The sequence below is a fragment of the Cupressus sempervirens genome, chromosome 3 (assembly GCF_028749045.1).
Source record: "Cupressus sempervirens isolate cs-2001-9-10 chromosome 3, ASM2874904v1, whole genome shotgun sequence".
Taxonomy (NCBI): Eukaryota; Viridiplantae; Streptophyta; class Pinopsida; order Cupressales; family Cupressaceae; genus Cupressus; species Cupressus sempervirens.
Window position 1 is genome coordinate 312,956,270 of NC_143120.1, and position 7,761 is coordinate 312,964,030.

At 32.4% G+C, this 7,761-nt stretch overlaps 1 protein-coding gene across 3 annotated transcripts in view; it reads right to left on the minus strand.

Annotated features, from left to right (window-relative positions):
- The window catches only part of LOC149566238 (Nucleotide/sugar transporter family protein), a 162,149-nt gene extending 159,969 nt beyond the window's left edge, over positions 1–2,180 (minus strand). Inside the window, exon 1 of one of the 3 annotated variants that reach the window (XM_089819654.1) lies at positions 1,664–2,180. The gene's annotated coding sequence lies outside the window, so the exon portion shown is untranslated. The remainder of the gene's footprint in view (positions 1–1,663) is intronic. The other 2 variants (XM_089819655.1, XM_089819656.1) reach the window with 2 other exon arrangements.
- Positions 2,181–7,761: the final 5,581 nt, after the last annotated feature.

A 7,761-nucleotide genomic window follows, 5' to 3' on the forward strand; every position in this document is an offset into this window, starting at 1 on the left:
GTTCTTTAAGTGTGAAAAGTGATCAAAAGGCAATAGAACTAACTGCAGATAACTAACTGTAGCCAATTAGATAACAGCAAGAAGTATAATGCAAAAATGATATAAGGGAAAAACACAAATCATGAGAGCTCCAAGAAAATCTGAAGTAAAATTGGGGAACACAAACCATTGCACTAAGAAAGCTACTGTGGCACGAAAAAGATCAAAAGGAAATAAACAAATCAACTTCAATTATAGTATAGAAATAAAAACCCAAAAAGGGAAAATAATAAGGAGAACTACAAATTATTCAAGCTCGAAGGATGTAAAAAAAATCAAAGACACGAACACGAAGCATTGGAGCTCCAAGAAAATTATAATAGTGAAGAAATGTTCAAAAGAAAGTACAGCCATGATGACAAAACAACAGATAAAGCTTCATGGAAATTCATGTGGTGCAAAAAATGAGGAAAAAAGCAATGACGGAATCAAAATTATTTGATAGAATAGTACATAACGCAAAGAAACACATAAAAGTGCTACATCTTCAAAGAAAAATGGATAAAACAGAAATGAATGAATCAGACCTAATTACATGATGCAAAAGAAAACACAATACTGCACTGAACACAAAGCATTAGAGCTTCAACAAAGTTTTCAGCATGAAAGAATATTCAAAACCAAAATAAGCAAGACTTGACTGCATGATTCAACAGTGCTTTGCAATGAAAAACACAAAACATTATTGCTTCGAGAAAGGCTTTAATGTGCAAAAACAACCAAAATGAAATAAATGAATTTGAACTTAGTTACATATGTCAAAACAGAAACTGTCGTAAAAGGGAACACAAAGCATCAAAGTTCAAAATATTGAGCTCCAAAGTTCTTACAAATGATCAAATGGCAATCAACAAATGAAATTCGATTACAAAATAAATACACAATGCAAACAAAACATGGAAAAACCCAATCCATTACAGCTCAGGCGATTGTCTTGCAGCAAAAAACAATCAAAACTCCATACATCAATCAAAATCAAAATTGGCAAAATAATATTGTGAGAAACAATGCCAAAAAAACACAAATTATTAGAACCAGAGGGAAAAATATCAAAAGCACATACATCAATGAATTGAATTATCTAATACAACAAAACACAATGCAGAAATGATTAGACAGCTTAAGTGCTCCAGCAAAATTTCTTAAAGCACAAAACCAAACAAAATGCCACACATCAATAAAATTCAATTATAAAAGCGAAAGAAACACCAAGCAAAACTGATGATAAATAACACGGGATGCTTTAGAACTGCGGCAAAAGTTCTTAAAGGGTAAAGCCGATAAAAATGTCACACATCAATCAAATTCAACTGCAGTGAAGTTCTTACAATGTAAAGCCGGTCAGAATGCCAGACATCAAGCAAATTCAATTTTACAACAGAACAAACACACAATGTAAAAGCTACAAGTCAAACACAAAGAATCTAAACTCCAAGAAAATGCTTTCAATGCAAGAACACGATCAGAAAGGCTGAGGTGAATCAAATCGCCAATTATCAGTGTGCTATCCTCTCTCATTCAATCTAAGAATTCTAAATCAACCCCTAATTTATCATACAAAATTTCGGCCCCTGCTAAAACCAAAAATAAATATATAGTACGTCTCGTATAGCCTTTGACATACCAAATTCAATGCGCTGGTTGAGCAGCTCCGCCCCCTGTTATAACTAACAAAAGAAGAGCATGGACTTATCGGCAAAGCACGGTTATGAACAATTCATACAAGGTTTTGCTTCTTTGACGCGTTTCCATTGATGACTCCGCTAGTTTTGGCAGTTCCGAGGCTATCGTAAGTCAAGTGGCCGGATTTGTGAGGGTTTTAGAATCTGTTCTAGATCTAGACTTTGATTGAAATCATACTGGTTTTCCTTGGGCGCTAAATTAGTTCGGTTCAGATTTAGACTGTGCAACCTCCGGTCGGTCAGCGGATCGAATCGTCCTCGGGTCAAATGGCTTCAGATGTAGAGAGAGAAAAGAAGGGTTTTCTGAGATAGTTTTCGAGGAAATGAATTTAGAGAGAGAATATTAGTTTTATTTTCTCTATGCCAGCATGATGTACGGTGCACGGATGTCCAATAAAATTTAAGGCAGGTATTCAGGTCAGCTTTGAGTTTGAATGGGCATTATCGGGCCTGGAATTTGATGGCCATATTGGCCGCATTGATTTACATGTCATGATACTTAACTTTATAAATAATTCGTCAAAATTCATAATAGATAATATTTTTACTTTCTAGAATTTTATATAAATTTTTAGATTTAAGATGTGAGATTTTTTAAAATATTATCAACTTATATGTATATTAGATTGATTTTTGATAATCAATATTTATTTGAAAACTTAAAATGAAAGGCATTAATATACTAAATCGTCATAAAAAAGTAAGATGACAGGGATGATCGTCAAATTCCAAGCGTGGGCATTATTGTATTTGCACTAGAGTTGCATGCTTTTGTGCAATTAAGTGGATAGTTAAAATTTAAATGATAAATTATATATTTAAAAAATATATTACTTTATGATAGTTATGTATTTAATTTGATGGCCTATAATAAAGCTTGATCTAAATATTTCTTAATCAAAATATACTTTATAAAAATATTAAATTTTTTTATTTTTCTTTTTTATTGGTAAACGGTCGAAGTCTTGTATTTATATTATATGAAATAAGAAATTATAGATTGTTTCGTTCAAACGGGCACTGGTAGGAAAGAACAGAGAAAGAAAACCTCTAGTCTTGTCCATAACCATAGTCCTATAATATACATATTTAAAAGGGGCATTCCCCAATGAATATAAAAACTAAATCATCAAATATACAAAGTATTGAATCTGTTTATAGCAGAGAAAGATCCACTGAGAACTTGCAAGGGCAAGTTCCACCCATATGTGCTTAAAGCCCAATCAGGGAAAATTACTCTTTTGAGAATCTGCATCAAAAGAAACTGCTAACCTCCAAAAAGGGGTTAGTAATTTGGATCGTGTGAAAGGGAAAAGAAGGAAGAGTTTATACCAACCATTATCCATAAAACTCTTAATAACACGCCTTATAGTAAATGACTATTATTCAGGCCTAGTTTAATTTAATAACTCTTCTATAGGTGGGATTCTTACAATCCTTTAGTCTCACACTCATTATTAAGTGTTAGTGTGTTGAACATTAATAAGTAAGATTCCTAATCACTACTAAGAATTAACAAGGGGATAAAAGAGAAGAGGGAAAAGAAGAGCGGAAAACCTACTCAGGAGCATCCTCCACTTGATCAATCTAGTCTACTAGTCTACTTATTATTATAGATTAATATATTTTCACCATCAGCTCCCTTATTTGCTAACTAATTTGCTATTATGTTACCTTCCTAGAAAATATGTTGAATCTGAATTTCTTCGAAGAGGTCTAGAAGTTTTAGAACTTCTTCCAATTTAGAATTCAAAACTCAGTTTGGGGTCTCCCTTTTTCTAATGGCATTTACGGCAATCTATGAATCTCCTTCAATAATAAGTTTTGAAATTCTTAGGTTTAGGCGAATTTGGAGACCTTCTTGGAGGGCTTCTAATTCTGCTAGGTTGTTTCTGGTGGAGCCTATAGATTTGGCCCTTTTAAAGATCCAATTGTTAGAATCATTATTAATGATGCATCATATTCCTGCAATCCTAGTGTTGCCTCTCAAAGCTCCATCAAAATTTAATTTTGTCCAACCACTTGGTGGGGGGGGTATCCATCTACACTTGCCCCTAGCATCTTGATTCTTTTTTTTATACAAAAGTGGGGGATTAATTAGATTTTTCCAACTCTTTTTCATTAGACCATCCCAATCTGAGAAGGATCCTTCTTCTTTTGGGGTTTTCCTAAGGTGAGAATTTAAGGTTTCAATAATACAAGCTTCCATTTTGTTAGTAAGCTCAAATACAAACATGTCATGATCATGAAATATTCTTATATTTCTTTCTTTCCATACTATCATTTAAGGATAGATGGGTAGATATTCTAGAGTTTACCATAGATGCAACTATTACTATTAGATGGCCAACCCTTAAGAAGATCATCTAGATATTCTGGCAAAGGAGCAATCCAGCCCAGCATTTGTTAGAGCCATTCCCAGCAATATTTTGTATATGAGCAATTATATAAGAGATGATCAATATCTTCACTATCATGCTTACATAACACTCATCTTGATGGGCCCTCAATGCCTATCTTTCTGAGTCTGTAAGTTGTTAGAATCCTTTTTTGGGAGGCAGTCCACAGAAAGAAGCATGCTTTTGGCAGGCAAGAAGAGTCTCATTAAATTTTAAGGGGAAGAATAACTTATTCCCACCTTTGTGATTGAGTGATTATTTTATATCCTTTTTTACCGTTATATCTACCGTCTTTTGATGATGGTCGTATAAGTTTGTCTTTTCTCACTAATTGCTTTATTTTTCTCTTATGAATGATATTTTCATAAACCTCTTTTACTGTTGGTTCCAGGTCAATATTATCCAAAAAAAATTCATTCCCAACTTATGTTGCCATGAATATCTTTCTTAATTTTATAATTGTTGACCTTAAGCCCCCAAAGTTTGACTAGTTGATCTTTAAGGATTACTGGGATACTTAAGCTATCTACTAGGGGGTGGCTATCCCAGGAGTCCTCCCAAAAGAGAGCTTCATCACCTTTACCAACATCCTAGGTGAAATATTTACTAATCAGGGATCTGCTTTTTGCTATAAAATTATAGCTTTCAGATCCTTTAGGTAGGTCCCTCATTCTAAACAAGGAGTAAGGGTCAACTGCATTTAGGTATTTGTTATATAAAAACTTTGACCAATTTTTATCTCTTTCTGGATTAATTACCAAGTCAATTTGGCCCCTGGGGCTTCATTTTGCCAGCTTAAGTTTTTGATACCTAAACCCCCTAATTCCTTTTGTTTACATATGTTTTCCCATTTTATAAGTGCCAGTTTTTTCTGTTCATCTATGTCATTCCATAAGAAACTTATGATTTTTGCTCTAGCTTCTTATTAATAGTTTTAGTTAGAGGTAAGCAAGAAAGAGGATAGGTTGGGAGAGCAAATAAGACTACTTTGATCTTTGTGACTTTACCAGCTTTCGTGAGCCATTTATCTTTCCAACCTCTTATCTTTTAATCCATTCTTTCAAGGATGCTATGTCATCCCTTGTTTGTTTTACTACATTTTTTTAGCTATATTCCTAAGTATTTACATGAGAATGTGCCTCTTCTATATCCCATAATATTATAGATTTATTTTTCTATTTCAAGTTTGGTATTAATGAAAAAAAATCTGATTTTTCAACATTCACTCTTTATCCTGATGCTTCCATATATTGTTGAATAATAGACTTAAGGTTTAGGTCCTCTTCTATTGTACTTTCTCCTGGTAGAATGGTATCATCTGCATATTGTTGGTGATTAATATTAGAGACATTTTTTGTTACAGTAATTCATTTGATTTTGCCTTCAATCTAAGCTTTGGTTATTGCTCTACCAAAGGCTTCTACCATGATAATGTATAGGAAAGGTGATAGAGGATCCCCTTGTCTTATACCTCTTGATGTGTCAAAGAAGCCTTCGGGAGTACCATTAATAAGAATTGATATTTTAGTTGTTGAGATGCATTGAAAAGATAAGCTTAGTCCATTGGTGTGAGAATCTAAAGGCTTCTAAGGTTTTGCATAGAAACCTCCAATCGACCATGTCATGTGTTGTCTAAATATCCAGTTTCATGAACATGCTTGTCATTTTATTCTTATTGGCTTAATGCAATGTTTCTTGAATAATAATAATCTCGTCTAGAATCGATCTTCCTGGTACAAAACCTATTTATTTTTTTGAGATGAGCTTAGGGAGAATTGATTTCATTCAGTTAGCTAAAATTTTGGATATGATTTTATAAATGGTGTTGCAAAGAGCTATAGGTCTAAAATCCCCTAGATTTTCAAGGTCATCTTTTTTGGGTATCAAGTTAAGAAAGGTATTATTGATTTTTTATAGTAATGATCCACCATTTCTTGATGCTTCAATGGCTTTCCTAAAATCAATTTCGATAATATCCCAACATTTTTGGTAGAAGAAAGCTTGGAATCTATCTAGACCTGGAGATTTGTCTGGGTTCATGTTGAATATCACAGATCTGACTTCTTCCAAAGATATGGCTGTATTTAATACTTTATTATCTTCTATAGTAACCACTTTTGGGATAGCTAACATTTTTTATTGAGCTATCATATTCAAACTACCAAAATTATTTAATAAATAATTGAAATGACCTACAAAAATCTTTGCTATGTTATATGGATTTTCAATGTCAGTACCTATCAAGTCTTTGTTTTTTATAATTTTTCTTTTAACTCTATTATACAGTGTTGTTATGAAAAAAAAATTTGTATTTTGATATCCTTCTTCTAGCCATTTTTCTCTTGATTTTTGTCTCCAAAAGACTTCTTCCTTTGCTAGAATATTTTCCTATTTGGTGAGTAGTTCTTTTCCCAGAGAAAATTTCTCGCTATTCATTCCTTCTTTAATTACTTCTATGTTTGATTTTTTTAAGCTTCATTGTCTATTTTTTCTTTAAGTATATTGTTGAATTGTTCTCTATTCCATTTAAGTATATTTTCTTTAATCATTTTCATCTTAGAGACAAATATGTACATTTTGGAACCTTTAATATTGCCTTGAGTCCACCATAATTTAATAAGCTCCATAAAAAATTTGTCTAAGAACCACATTTTTCACATTTAAAAAGATTTATGAAAGGTTTTGTAGGTTCAATAAATTCAATTTTAACAGAGTAGTGGTTTGATCCTGCTATAGGTAGAATTGAGGATTGTATATCTAAAGTTAATTCTCTTAGTTCTCCTTTGAGAAAGAATCTATCCAGTTTCTCAGTGATAAATGAAAAATCTTTCCTTTTATTGTTTCATGTGTACTTACCATTATTAATAGGAAAATCGAATAGGTTGTTAAGGTCTATCCAATTTTAAAAGTCCATAGATGCTTGGGAGATTCGCTAGATGCCTCTGAATTTTTCATCTATGTTCATGATAGTATTAAAATCTCCACCTATTAGAATGTGTTCATTGCTATGATTTTTAATAAATAGAATTATTTCTTCCCATAAAAGTTTTTGTCTATGTTATGGGTAGGTCCATAAATGTTTATTAAAATTATTCGTAAGTTAATCTTTATACTTTTAATTTTGTTGCTCATCCATGAATTATTTGATTTTAATACATTTAGAAGTACTTTCCTAGGATTCCAAATCATACCTAATCCCCTTGAAGCTCCTCCAGATTCTTGTAGGTTAATGTTCCAACTACCTAATTTCTTTTATAGCTTAATTCCTTCTCTCCTTATTTAGTTTTGTTTCTTGTAATATAATAATTTCATATTCAAATTGTTTTTAATTTTTCTTTAGTAAGCGTGTCTTGCTAGAAGCATTTAAACCCCTAGCATTTCAGGTAGTAATCTTCATGCTTCCTAGAGAAGGTTATTCCCCTTCCCTGGTTTGAGTAACTGACTAATCTTTTGTTGTTCTTTTGCATACCCATCTGCTTCTCTAAGTTCTTTAAGAGACTTCCTTCCTCTTTTAGCTTTCAGTCTGCCATATTTAGGGGTATTTATCCCTTCTTAATTCATCAAAATACCCAATCGCTCTATGTTCTCCTTTGCATTTATCGCACTATCAGATAGTTTTCCTTCTTTCTTAGCTTTTTCTT